Below are 15,175 nucleotides of genomic sequence, written 5' to 3'. Positions count from 1 at the left end.
GTACTCAATGACGAAACCTGGGTGCACAAATGGCAAAACATCATTTTTTTGGATGAATCCAGGTTCTGTTTACAGCATCATGGTGGTCACATCCATGTCTGGCGACATCATGGTATATCATCACCATACTGTTGTTTCACTTGGCATGATGGTATGGGGTGCCATTGGTTACACATCTCGGTCACCTCTTGTTCCCATTGACGGCACTTTGAACAGTGGGCATTACATTTCAGATGTGTTACAACCTATGGCTCTACCTTTTATTCAATCCCTGTGATACCCTACATTTCAGCAGGATAATGCACGACCGCATGTTACAGGTCCTGTACGGACCTTTCTGGATACAGAAAATATTTGACTGCTCCCATGGCCAGCACATTCTCCAGATCTCTCAACAATTGAAAATGTCTAGTCAATGGTGACCGAGCAACTGGCTCATTACAATACGCCAGTCACTACTCTTGATGAACTGTGGAAACCGTGTTGAAGCTGCATGGGCAGCTGTACCTGTACGCACCATCCAACCTCTGTTTGACCCAATCAAGGCTGTTATTACGGCAAGAGGTGGTTGTTCTGGGTACTGATTTCTCAGGATCTATGCACCCAAACTGCGTGAAAATGTAATCACATGTCAGTTCTAGTATAATATATTTGTCCAGTGAATACCCATTTATCATCTGTATTTCTTCTTGGTGTAGCAATTTTAACAGCCAGTAATGTATATAGTGCAGTAGGGGAAATCAGGGCAAAATGGTCCCTGTATGGTGTTTGGCCCTATATTGTGGGTAACATTCTAAATATGTTCAAGCCCATTGAGTATAGGTTTTCTATATATCTTAGCAGCTACTTAAGTTACTTTTAAAATTTTGAAATGTAAATGTAGTTTAGAAAAAATGAATAATAATTGTAACGTATAGAATTGTTTTACTGCAGGTATTTGGGGGGAAATGATCTGGACTATAATTTGCAGTTTATTGCCATTCTATTTATTTTTGAGTTTGTTGCAAAAGTATTCACACATAAGCAAATGTCAATCATTTTTTTATTTTACAAGACAATTGATAACATAATGATTGCCCCATGAACCATGGACCGTACCGTTGGTGGGGAGGCTTGCATGCCTCAGTGCCACAGTTAGCCTTACCGGAGGTGAACCACAATGGAGGGATATCTGTTGAGACGCCAGTCAAACTTGTGGTTCCTGAAGAGGGGCAGCAGCCTTTTGCAGAGGCAACAGTCTGGATGATTGACTGATCTGGCCTTGTAACACTAACCAAAATGGCCTTGCTGTGCCAGTACTGTGAACGGCTGAAAGCAAGGGGAAAGGAAACTACAGCCGTAATTTTTCCTGAGGGCATGCAGCTTTACTGTATGGTTAAATGAAGATGGCACCCTCTTGGGTAAAACATTCTGGACGTAAAATAGTCCCCCATTCAGAACTCCGGGCGGGGACTACTCAAAAGGACGTCATTATCAGGCTAAAGAAAACTGGCATCCTACAGATCAGAGCATGGAATGTCAGACCCCTTAATTGGGCAGGTAGATTAGAAAATTTAAAAAGGGAAATGAATAGGTTAAAGTTAGATATAGTGGGAATTAGTGAAGTTCGATGGCAGAAGGAACAAGACTTTTGGTCAAGTGAATACAGGGTTATAAATACAACATGAAATAGGGGTAATGCGGGAGTAGGTTTAATAATGAATTTAAAAAATAGGAGTGTGGGTAAGCTACTAAAAATAGCATAGTGAAGGCATTATTGTGGCCAAGACAGACATGAAGCCCATGCTTACTACAATAGTAGAAGTTTATATGAAAACTAGCTCTGCAGATCACACAGAAATTCAAGAAATGTATGAGGAGATAGAAGACATTATACAGACAGTGGAGGGAGACGAAAATTTAATAGTCATGGGTGACTGGAATTCGATAGTAGGTAAAGGAAGAGAAGGAAACGTAGTAGGTAAATATGGATTGCGGGTAAAAAATGAAAGAGGAACCCACCTGGTAGAATTTTGCACAGAGTATAATTTAATCATAGCTAATACTTGGTTCAAGAATCATGAAGGAAGGTTACATACACATGTAAGATGCCTGGAGATACTAGAAGGTATCAGACAGATTATATAATGGTAAGACAGAGATTTAGGATCCAGGTATTAAATTGTAAGACATTTCCAAGGGCAGATATGGACTCTGACCACAATCTATTGGTTATGAACTGTAGATTAAAACTGAAGAACCTGCAAAAAGGTGGGAATTTAAGGAAATGAGACCTGGATAAACTGACTAAACCGTAGGTTGGACAGAGTTTCAGGGAGAGCATAAGGAAATAATTGTTAGGAATGGGGGAAATAAATACAGTAGAAGAAGAATGGGTAGCTTTGAGGAATGAAGTTGTAAAGGCAGCAGAGGATCAAGCAGGTAAATAGACGAGGGCTAGTAGAAATCCTTGGGTAACAGAAGAAATATTGAATTTAATTGATCAAAGGAGAAAATATAAAAATGAAGTAAATGAAGCAGACAAAAAGAAATACATATGTCTCAAAAATGGGGTCGACAGGAAATGCAAAATGGCTAAGCAGGGATCACTCAAGGACAAATGTAAGACTTTAGAAGCTTATCTCACTAGGGGTAAGATAGATACAGCCCACAGGAAAATTAAAGAGACCTTTGGAGAAAAGAGAGCCACTTGTATGAACATCAAGAGCTCAGATAGAAACCCAGTTCTAAGCAAAGTAGGGAAAGCAGAAAGGTGGAAGGAATATATAAAGGGTCTACACAAGGGCGAGGTACTTGAGGGCAACATTATGGAAATGGAAGAGGATTTAGATGAAGATGAAATGGGAGATACGATACTGTGTGAGGCGTTTGACAGAGCTATGAAAGACCTACATCAAAACAAGGGCTTGGGAGAGCCAGCTCTGACAAAACTCTCCAATCTGGTGAGCAAGATGTATGAGACAGGCGAAATACCCTTAGACTTCAAGAACTATATAATAATTCCAATCCCAAAGAAAGCAGACATTGACAGATGTGAAAATTACCAAACTATCAGTTTAATAAATCACGGCTTCAAAAAAATAATGTAAATTCTCTACAGAAGAATGGGAAAACTGGTAGAAGCCAACATCGCGGAAGATCAGTTTGGATTCCGTAGAAGTATTGGAACACATGAGGCAATACTGACCTTAAAACTTATCTTAGAAAATAGATTAAGGAAAGGCAAACCTTCTTTTCTAACATTTGTAGACTTAGAGACAGCTTTTGAAAATGTTGACTGGAATACTCTCTTTCAAATTCTGAAGGTGACAGGGGTAAAATACAGGGAGTGAAAGGCTATTTACAATTTGTACAGAAACCAGATGGCAGTTATAAGAGTTGAGGGACATGAAAGGGAAGCAGTGGTTGGGAAGGGAGTGAGACAGGGTTGTAGCCTATCCCAGAGGTTATTCAATCTGTGTATTGAACAAGCAGTAAAGGAAACAAAAGGAAAACTTGGAATAGGAATTAAAACCCATGGAGAAGAAATAAAAACTTTGAGGTTCATCAATGACATTGTAATTCTGTCAGAGATAGCAAAGGACCTGGAAGAGCAGTTGAATGGAATGGACAGTGTCTTGAAAGGAGGATGTAAGATGAACATCAATTAAAGCAAAATGAGGATAATGGAATGTAGTTGAATTTAATTGGGTGATGCTGAGGTTATTAGATTAGGAAATGAGACACTTAAAGTAGTAAAGGAGTTTTGCTATTTGGGGAGCAAAATAACTGATGATGGTCAAAGTAGAGAGGATATTAAATGTAGACTGGCAATGGCATGGGAAGAATTTCTGAAGAAGAGAAATTTGTTAACATTGAGTATAGATTTAAGTGTCAGAAAGTCGTTTCTGAAAGTATTTGTATGGAGTGTTGTCATGTATGGAAGTGAAACATGGATGATAAATAGTTTGGACAAGAAGAGAATAGAAGCTTTCAAAGTGTGGTGCTACAGAAGAATGCTGAAGATTAGATGGGTAGATCACATAACTAGTGAGGAGGTTTTGAATAGAATTTGGGGAGAAGAGGATTTTTTGGCACAACTTGACTGGAGGAAGGGACCAGTTGGTAGGACATATTCTGAGGCATCAAGGAATCACCAATTTAGTATAGGTGGGCAGCGTGGAGGATAAAAGTCGTAGAGGAGGACCAAGAGATGATTACACTAAGCAGATTCAGAAGGATGTAGGTTGCAGCAGGTACTGGGAGATGAAGAAGCTTGCACAGGATAGAGTAGCATGGAGAACTGCATCAAACCAGTCTCAGGACTGAAGACCACAACAACAACAGCAATGTTTCACATAAGGTGCACCTAAATAAAGCTGAAATGTGATTTTCTTTCATTATCACAAAGTGAAAAATTAAAATATGTATGCCTGTTATTGAAAAGGATTTAGTAAATAAAAAGAATACAAGGCTCATTACATATTCAGCTTCCTTTGACTTGCCAGAACAGTAAGGCTCTTACAGAAATCGCAAATGAACTTGTTATTAGCATTGTCCATTCCAGCACATTGGTCATGAGACCAGTTTACACAGTCCTAACATGTAAAACAGTCTTCACCACATACAGAATGTAAATACACTGTGCAACAGAATTAAAGAATAATTTTTCCAAACCCCCAGAATTGTCTGTAATTGCAATGCATAAATTTGAAACTGGCTCAAAGGCGCCTACAACCCTCCTCTGTAATAGTAAGAAAGCATCATGCCATGCAACTTCACCTGTAGGCTCAGTGATGCTTCAAACAATAAGGTATTGACACTTGCAAAAATAAGGTCACAGCTCATATGAGCTCTAAGGTGGGTTAACAATATCACATTGTCACCAAATCTCACCATAACTATGCCCAATGCCATTGTGGATATGTTACACACTGAGAAGGTCATCACATCCCCTCTTACTCTTGCTTCGCCCCTTCTTTTGATGTCTAGGTAATGGACGTCAGAATTGTGACACTCGCAGTTGCAATCATGTGATTTTTTTATGCATGGCTAAGGACAACATTTCAGATGCAGTGCCACTCAGGACTGACACAAATCGGCCTCAGGGGATGGCATAAATGGCATCAGTGAAACTACCCCTTTCCCTGGGGTGTTGATTCCCACACATTTCACAGTGTGATGAGCAACAGGAAGATGTTCTAGACAAATTTTGACACTGCTGACACCCTTGGATGTTTCAAACCTTCTCTAACAACATAGTTGGACTGCATTCCCATTTGAACATGGTAGCAGTACTTTGGAGTGCAATGTGACTGCAATTTTTACTCTTGTGCACAAGCTGGAACCATTAGGGATCATTCAAAACCATTAAACAAAATTTGAACGTGATCAGAAGCAACAAAGTGTTCTTATGCTTTTTCAGATTCTCTGTTTTGTGCCCTTCTGTGGCACAAACACGCAACAGTGCAACATTAACATGTGCATCAGTAAAATGGCAGAGGGGCCCCTCTAAGACACCCTCCTCCCCTCCCCTCCATTTAGCAACAACCATGATGCCACCCATGCAGCTATGTTGAGCACATTATAAATGTAACTTTAGAAATTTTGACACCAAATCTGCCCAGTGGATGCTCTAGTGCCTCATGGTTAGGCAACTCTCTTGATAGACCTTGGGTAGGAAATAAACACAGAGCAACTTCCAGGCTGAATTGGTATCGAAGTTTCTGACAGTTATATTTGTAACATCCTTAACAAAGTTGAGGGTGTGGCCAAACTGGGGGGAGGGGGCTCTTAACATATTTAAATATGTCTGCTTGTGTCTGTATATGTATGGATGGATATGTGTGTGTGTTGTGTGTGTGTGTGTGTGTGTGTGTGTGTGTGTGTGTGCGAGTGTATACCTATCCTTTTTTCCCCCTAAGGTAAGTCTGTCCGCTCCCGGGATTGGAATGGCTCCTTACCCTCTCCCTTAAAACCCACATCCTTTCATCTTTCCGTCTCCTTCCCTCTTTCCTGATGAAGCAACCGCCGGTTGTGAAAGCTCATAATTGTGTGTGTGTGTGTTTGTGTGTTATTTTATTGTGCCTGTCTACCGGCGTTTTCCTGCATGGTAAATCTTGGAATCTTTGTTTTTAATATATTCATCAAAAGTTCATCCCCCTAGCATATGAAGAAGTATGAAAAATTGACCTATTATACCAGAAGTAGCACATGGGTCATTTTTTTGAACCATACACAGTTGAATGCAATTTGATGTCAATAACACCATTTTTCAGACACTAAATAGTTTCTGGGTGTGCTCCAACATTATTCATGAGATGCTGTAGTATATTTCAACAGTTTAGTATTAACATTGAAATTCAGAGGTTGTGCAATGCTTGATATCTATGTGGCAGTCATCTTAGGTTTGGCTCAATGTGACAACACAAGGAAACTGATAAATTTTGCCTTGCTTCAGATACTATTTACTGACAATTTCACTACCCAGTACAAGCCAGGCACAAGCATGGCTGTTGAGGAGCAGCCGTATCCTTACAAGTACAGGTTCCCTTTCATACAGTACATGCCGAGCAAAACTTATAAATATGGGATAAAATTCTGGTTTTGTGCAATGCTGACAAGTGCCACTTTCTGAATGGATCCCTTCCTGTGGCAAAGATGAAGTTCATCATCTGAGCAAGGATCTTGGTTACCATGTTGTTATGAAGTTGACACAGCCATTCCTCAATGACTGACAACTTCTTCATCTCCATGAAACTGGCAGATGAGCTGAAACAAAGAGGAATGAGTTTAAATGGCACTCTTCAGAGATCACTCAAGAAAGTCTCTCTTGTGGCATGAAGTGAAGATGACACACTATATGCAACACAATTGTACAAGATGGGCGATAATCTTTTCACAGTATACCAATGGATAAAGAAAACAAATGACCTTATGCTGAGTAACATGCATACTAGAAGTCAGGTCAATGAGAACAGTGAGAACAAACTTCCAGAAACTGTGATGTTTTATAATGAAACTAAGAGTAGAATCAATATAGTTGACCAAATGATTAGACTCTACAGTGTCTGAGCTGGTGACCACTGATGGTCTATGCATGTCTCTTACAAGCTTATTGATTTGCCATGATCAATGGTCACTCAATTTGTAATTTACTTACCTCTAAGAAGATTTTGCTGTGATATTTTATCCTCAGAGCAGCAGATAATCTTGCTGGGCCCTGCAAACTGTAGAGAGGAGCCAGTCTCCCCTTACAAGTACTCGATACTGGAGCTGGCCAACCTAGAAGTAGAAAGCATTGTCAAATTCAGGTTTCCTGCAAAGAACTAAAGGGGAATAAAACATCATGCATATGTTTCAATGCAGTAAGTGTATGTTTAAAAGCTGTCAAGCCAAAACTCTTGTCTAATGTCAGAACTATGAGCCCATCCCAGCTTCTGCCAACTCCTTTTTCATAAAATTTCCAAATATTTATAATTGTAGAGTGAAATTATTTGTTCTTATGTTTTTTTCCTGGACTGTGCAATAAGCAAGAAAACACGCTAAGCATTGTAGTCGCATGCTGCATTTTAAAATCTTTTGGAAATACATGGTCCTAACCCTGTGTGTCTGTAAAAGTAAATATACTATTAGTACTCATATAAACAGTACGTTATGACTCTTTTTCAAACTTTTCATGAAGAAAAACCATGTAACATTGTTTTACTTACTTGTCTTAATGATGTTTGATGAGATTCTGAGGAATTTCATCTGTAAAATTTAAAATAAAAAAAACAAAAACATTTTATTTCTAAAAATTTATTTTTGATGTTGTACATGAACATATTCTTAATTTGATGATACCCAAAACATCATCCAAATACCAAGAAAATGATGGTTTCCTAGAGCAGGTCAAAAATTATCCATGTTGTAGTTCAAGGGGTATGGAAAAGTCCAGTACTTTTAGTGTTCTTGACTTATCTGTCTCTTCTATCCAGCCTTGTATGACCATGTATTGAGCATTAGACTCACATTCAGTTCTTTGCCACCACTTATGCGTCACTCCTCCACATTCAGTAAAATGCTGGTACTTGACAGAAAGATACCAATACCCATATAAAACAAATATTTCTTCTTTATAAAATGTTCATCAGCGGTGTTGGTTACAATCAAATCATCTATTCACAATCAAGATGTACATGGTATAGTAGTGCTCATCCTGAATATTCATTAGTGACTAGTGGCTTTTATTAAAAGAACAGATAAAATTGACTTTGCCGACAGTCAATGGTGTCACTCACAACACTTATGGTATTGCACAGTCCATGATCATTTTTCAGAGGGTCCCTCCTGGACAGAGGACTGTAGATGTGCTCCACTACTTGTTGCTCACTATACACATATCATACCCTGGCAAAAGGCACAACTATGGAGACTCTGAAAATTATAAATTGACCATTACCAACTTGTAAATTTAATGACATGGAATATGAAATGTTGGCCAGTCTACCACATTTATAAAGCTGATACCATGGGTTTGTAACCTTACAAAATAACGGTGTTTTCATCTGTTTTAACTTAGGTCCTCTAAGATGTTGGCTAGAAGTACTTGAGCGTATGGCAGATGAAATAACCTATTCATCTAAGATATGAAAACTATGTATTGAAGTAATGATTTCAATGTGGTTCAGTGAGTTTCTTGAATGTTATTTTGAAACAGATGATAGATAGGTAGTTTAGTGAGATGGTTCAGTAGAAGCTGAAAATCACTTGTTTTAGCAAGGTGGTTATTGGTATAGATCTCCAATTGTTGGAAGGCAAGGGTTTCAACTCAGATGAAGAGGTGTAAATAATTAGGATATCATTGTACAAATTTTTGCGGAGGAAACACAAGGTTTGTGAGGAATAAGAACTGGTGGACTCTCAAAACTTGGAGCTCTGTGTGAAAAATAAAGCTGTTTTAATTGTCAGACCATGGAAGAGGGTGGGAGGTGGAGAGTAGATTCTGTAGGTTGTGTTACATTTCAAAAACATTATGTGAAACTAGGTTGGCACCATAATAGGAAAGCTGTTCTGGACTGCTTGATGGAGCAAGCTTCTGTACTCAGGTTGAAAGTAAAGTGAAGGAAGGAAGATTAGTGTTAATGTATTGTCAACATCAAGGTCATTAGAGGTGGAGGTTGGAAGTGAATGTGGAACTAACTGTTATTGAGAAGGAGAATAAGCATTGAAAATAATCACAGGAAATAAATATAACAAAGAAATATGTAAATAAAACAGAAAGAAACTTCCACATGGGAAAAATATATTAAAAACAAAGATTCCAAGACTTACCAAGCGGGAAAGCGCCGGCAGACAGGCACATGAACAAAACACACAAACACACACACAGAATTACGAGCTTTCGCAACTGGCAGTTGCTTCGTCAGGAAAGAGGGAAGGAGAGGGAAAAATGAAAGGATGTGGGTTTTAAGGGAGAGGGTAAGGAGTCATTCCAATCTCGGGAGCGGAAAGACTTCCCTTAGGGGAAAAAAAAGGACAGGTGTACACTCGCACACACACACACACACACACACATATCCATCCGCACATACACAGACACAAGCAGACATATTTCAATGTCTGCTTGTGTCTGTGTATGTGCGGATGGATATGTGTGTGTGTGTGTGTGTGTGTGTGTGTGTGTGTGCGAGTGTACACCTGTCCTTTTTTTTCCCCTAAGGGAAGTCTTTCCGCTCCCGAGATTGGAATGACTCCTTACCCTCTCCCTTAAAACCCACATCCTTTCATTTTTCCCTCTCCTTCCCTCTTTCCTGATGAAGCAACTGCCAGTTGCGAAAGCTCGTAATTCTGTGTGTGTGTTTGTGTGTTTTGTTCATGTGCCTGTCTGCCGGCGCTTTCCCGCTTGGTAAGTCTTGGAATCTTTGTTTTTAATATAAAGAAATATGTAAGATACATTAAAAAGATGATTGGTGAAAATCTTTCCAAATGGTGCACGAATGCTGTCAAACAGTATGGAGGAAGAATTCGTACATACATTTCTGTCATATGACAATATTTAATGGAGCATATATGATCATTTACTGCATCAGTGTGGGAAAAATATATGAAATAGCCTCAAGAATGAACTACAAATGTGTGATAAAAATTTGAATGGAAATGGCTGAAAAATGAGAGGAAAGAAATTGCTGCATAGTTTCTTAGGCTGAGTTTTAGCAATCAGTGATTTAAGGAGGCTGAGTTTCTACTATTAATTTGAAGTAGACCTTTACAACAGACTGTCACAGAAGTTATATCATTCTGGACAGCATGTAGTAATATACTTGTAAAAATGAACTACGACAACTGAAATGAAAAATGCACTGCATTTAATTTCAGGCACAGCTTACAAGTATTCTAAAGTTGTTTTTTTATGCTATGTTAATAATTCTGAACTTTTGAAATGTTTGAGTAAGACAATATAAACCATTAATGTCACTGAGCAGCCTAATGAATTACTTTTTCTGCTGTTTCTATACATCCATATCAAAATGTGCAAGTGTTGTAACAATATTGTGCTGGAAATTTAAGGATATTATGCTGTGTGGAGGATGTGAGTAAAACAGAGACACTACTGCCAGGAATTAACAGTAAACTTCCAGCTTTCAGTGGAATTGTGGAACAGAGGTGGTCAGGGAATCAACAGCAAATAGAGCAGTGGATTACTGTGGCCTCTCAAACTACATTATTAAATCTATCAGAAATCAAACTGTAATGCCAGTGACTAAAATAAATCTTAAAAGAAAGAAATTATCTTCCATGTTTGATAACAACTGTAGTTACACCAGCATACAAGAAATGAGATATAACATCTCCAGATAACTGTTGACCTATATCACATACACCTATAATATCAAAAATAGTAGAATACCACAGACATACACAGGTGAGTCAATATTTTGAATCAGAGTACTTATTTCTTCACAGTATGGTTTCAGACCCAACTAAAATATATCCAACTAAAATATACAATTATTTTGGAAATGAAAAGATTATCTGTGCTAGACTATTGCACCCCAGGGAAGCATTTGATTTGGTCTCCCACAAGATTCTAATAATAAAAAAAAAAATTCTACCTCTGTGAAATGAGTGAGATTGCTCTGTGCTTAATGAAGCCTTTCTTGGACAACAGAAAACAGTTAGTTAAGATAAATAAACAATAGACAGAATGTCTTCTGGTTATAAAGGGTGTACCTCAGTGATCTGTTCATGAATCATTACTTTTCATTATTTAAGTGAATCATTTACCCACAGTTGTACCATGTGATGTAATGCTATAATATGCAGATGGCACAATACTCTTAACATGTGATACCATCCTTGAAAATGTGTGACACAACATAGCACAAGTGATAAAGAGATACACTACCTGGTTTGAGACAAAAGCATGGAAAAAATTACAGCAAAACTGAAGACATTGCATTCAGTCTGAATGCTCCTAGTTGTGATGAGAAAATAGTCAAACTACTAGAATTTCACATAGACTAAAAGATTAGTTTGCATACCCACACAGGGAAATTATGTGGCAGACTAGTCCATGTGACTTGTCTTCTGTACATGCTGAGGGGCTGTGTCAGTAAAGAACTTCAGTTTTAGGCATATTTTATATTCTTCCAGTCCCACCTTAATGATGTGATACTAGTAGAGGGTTGTAGAATCCTACCTCACGATAGGATCGGGGGTACATATAATATGTCCCAGTATGAAATAACACTCTCTTTATTTTTCAAATAATTGCAATACAAGACCATGTCTACACACGAGACAGTGACAGAACCAACTAAAGCACGTTCCCAGTTCCAAAGATCACCTGCACAATACCACAGTTGATAGCAAGGTTAGTATTTCACTTGGCATCCACACAGAGCCTCCCTCCCTCCTCTACCCCTACCCCACTCCCACCCCTTGACCACCATTGTAGTGGAGCACTCAGACAGTATCACATATGTGTGCTTCATAGCAGATATTAGTCAAAGCTGTATTGGTATCAGGTGGCCATAAGTCAGAGTGTTTTCCTTGTCATTACAAAGAGGTGATAGTCCTGAAGATGTACTGGAGGTTATCAGTTTAGCCGCAGCAGACGTGGTTGTAGTCAATGGTCATTGGAGTGAAGTATGCAAGGTTTCCTTGTGGGGTCTAAGCATCAGAATTGTCAGAAAAGAATCTGAGCAGATGTGATATTCTGGGTGCTATAATAATGAGGTAGCCATCTGGTGATAGTCGTGGCATAATAGTGGCTGAGTCCACAACATTTGGCAGGTCATAAGTACATGTGAAATGAAAGGCAATGAAGCCATCCTTAGCACACCACTACAGTTGTTGTCCTTTGACAACCAGATAATTTTCAACTAATTTGACATTCAGGAGATCAGGCAGAAAGTTTTGCACATAGAGGTATACCAAGAAATAACTGGCAGCAATGGTGTGTGCTGTTGGCCTGCCCAGTTAAGGGGCAGGGATTGGAGTTGACTGGAATAAAGGAAGCAGTGCATCATCAGTGGATAAGTCCTCATGCAGGATCCAAGTGGCCTGTTGTAGGCTTGCTGCTCAGTAGTATCTCAAAAGGGTGCCTCATTTAAGTTCCTTGTGCAGTCCCATGTGCAGTGACTGAAAAACTGACCAGATTGTGTCATCGTGGAGTATAATGAAATCACAACTGGCCAGCACTTCATGTTTGAAGATTTTTGGTACACTGTGCAGCTGTGGGGGAGAGATGTGGAAGCATGTCATATGACACTTAATATGTGCGACAAGGACAGGTAGATCTGTGGCTGTGACAAGTGGTTGTTTATGTGCAAAAACAGCTGCTAAGGAGAACATTTCACAACACAGGATTTCTGCCAAAGAAGCCCCCAAGTCATGTTTGTGTGCTGAGTGTACACTAGCAACACCTAACGTCAGTTGGCCTCCATAGCACATGTGTGTCATTTTCAAGGTACAGTGCCAGTGTTCAACAACCCCATTGTTCTGTGGATGGTAGGCAGATGTCTGATATTGATGAGTGCTGCAAAGATTGCATAGTTTGCTGAACCGGTCCAATTTGAATTGCCGACCTTGATCAGTGGTTATAGACACAAAGTATCAAAACCCATAAATCCATGCATCAATGAAAGCCTGGCAGTTGAATATGCAGTGATGTCCCAGAGAGGTATAGCCTGTGCTCACCATGGTACGTGCTTGATGATAGGAAGAATGTATCAATGACCTTTGGACTCAAGGAGAGAGGTCCTGCCAGTTGGAGATGCACATGTTGGAATCATCCCTGTGGAATCTCGAACCAAGAGGTGGTTGTATATGATACAACCACATTACTCCATTGAAAAGGCATATGCACCAAGTCCACTTTTTGCAATCTTCCTTAATGTTCAGCTACATAACAAGGCATGTCATTGGGGCACATACTGGGATGTGGCAGTTTGTCAAACTGTCTGAAGATAATCTTCTGAAGCAGCTGACAGATGATTGGGTGAGTTCAATTTTGTGACACGTCACACAATATCTGTCTAGTCATAAATGGTATCAGGACATGTTTAAGTTTGAGACTAGTAGTGGGATGGTCCTGGTCTTGGACCAGGTGCCTCTGTGAACTTACCATAGTTGATTTGTGTAGGGGTGACATTGATCCATGAGAGACAATCTGCAACAACATTGTCCACACCCTTCATGGGTCATAAACTGTGCAGTAGAATCCAGGTGGTGGGAATGCAAGGGTCACATGTCTTTTGACAGATTTCAGATTGAGTCTGCCAGCAGTCAGTGGTTCATGTAAATGACTAGTGGTCTGCTTTTCACATCATCTTTTAACTGGTGTACTGCTTCATAAATCACAAGAAATTCGTGAAAAATCCAGGATGGAATAAAACAATACTATGAAAATTATAGTTGCTACTCAACACATAGCAGTGATGTGGAGTCTCTGATAGGCACAACAAAATGACACACACAAACACACACACACACACACACACACACATGGAACTCACATCTCACATACTGATGAGCACAGTCCACTGTGGTCATGTGTGTGTGTGTGTGTGTGTGTGTGTGTGTGTGTGTGTGTGTGTGTGTGTGGTCTGTTTTTGACAAAGATCTTGTTGTCTGAAAGCTTATTGTGTGACAGTCTTTTTTGTGTATATCTGTGACTCATCATCTCTGCTATATGATGCTTAGCAACCATCCTTTTGTAATATTGTTACAAGAAGTTCATGGACATAGATAGACCACTTACTCTATGAAGCTATTAGTTTACATGAGTAAAATTGAAATGGTCATGTCAAACCTACCATTCTCTCAAGTAATACTGCCCCAACAGTGAAAGCAGTCATGTCGGATGTAATAGTGGGTTGAATGAGAGGAAGTGGGTGAGCCAAAGCTGCGACATGTCCAAGGCTGTCTTTAAGCTGATCAAAGATATGTTTTATGTGAGGGAGTCTTGCCAGCTTATGTTTACTAATAGTATTTTTGCACTTGAGAATCTCTGAGAGTGGGACTGTGGCCTGTGGAAGGTGACAGCGATAGAAATTAATCATCCGTAGGAATCGACGTAACTTTTGTAGGTCCTGTGGTGGTGGCAGCTGATGAGTTTGCTGTGGCATAGGACAAATGTCAGTGGCATTGACGACATGTCTGAGAAAGATGACTTCAGTTTGCCAAAGTTGGCATTTTTCTTTGTTAATCATAACATCATTATCAGCTTGTCATCAAAAACTTGCTCAAGTTGTAATACATGTATGTCCTTGCCTGCGGAAAAATGAGGATGCATCAAGGAATGCATAACAGAAAGGGAGCTTAAATGAAATCTCATCAATACATCATTGTCAGATTTCAGCCATGTTTTTGAGGTTGAATGCCATAAACAGGAACTCAGAAAAGCTGAAAGGCATGATAGTTGCTGTCTTGTTCATGTCTTCTGCACTCATTGATATGTGCAGGTAAGCTTACTTACAGTCAGTAACACTGAAAACAGAAGCACCCATGAGAAAATTGGTGAAATCCTGAATGTTTGTTGTTGAGTAACTCTCAATTACTGTACAAGCATTAAGAGCCCTGTAGTCTCCACATAAATGTACAGTCCCATGTTTCCTGGCTATTAACTTAATTGGTGAAGCCCATTAGCTGTCTAAAGGTCTTCTGACATCATGTTTTAAGAATTCATGCCTTAGTGGCACAAAGGTTG

General features: G+C 39.3%; 1 protein-coding gene across 5 annotated transcripts in view; it reads left to right on the top strand.

The window, feature by feature from the left end:
• LOC126360585 (collagen alpha chain CG42342-like) overlaps positions 1-15,175 on the top strand; it is a 1,334,941-nt gene that overhangs the window by 1,254,557 nt on the left and 65,209 nt on the right. The gene's annotated exons all lie outside the window — the stretch shown is intronic.

This window comes from Schistocerca gregaria, chromosome 1, assembly GCF_023897955.1.
Source record: "Schistocerca gregaria isolate iqSchGreg1 chromosome 1, iqSchGreg1.2, whole genome shotgun sequence".
NCBI classification, from domain to species: domain Eukaryota; kingdom Metazoa; phylum Arthropoda; class Insecta; order Orthoptera; family Acrididae; genus Schistocerca; species Schistocerca gregaria.
The sequence above is the reverse complement of the archived record's forward strand: the minus strand, read 5'-3'. Positions and strand labels throughout refer to the sequence as shown.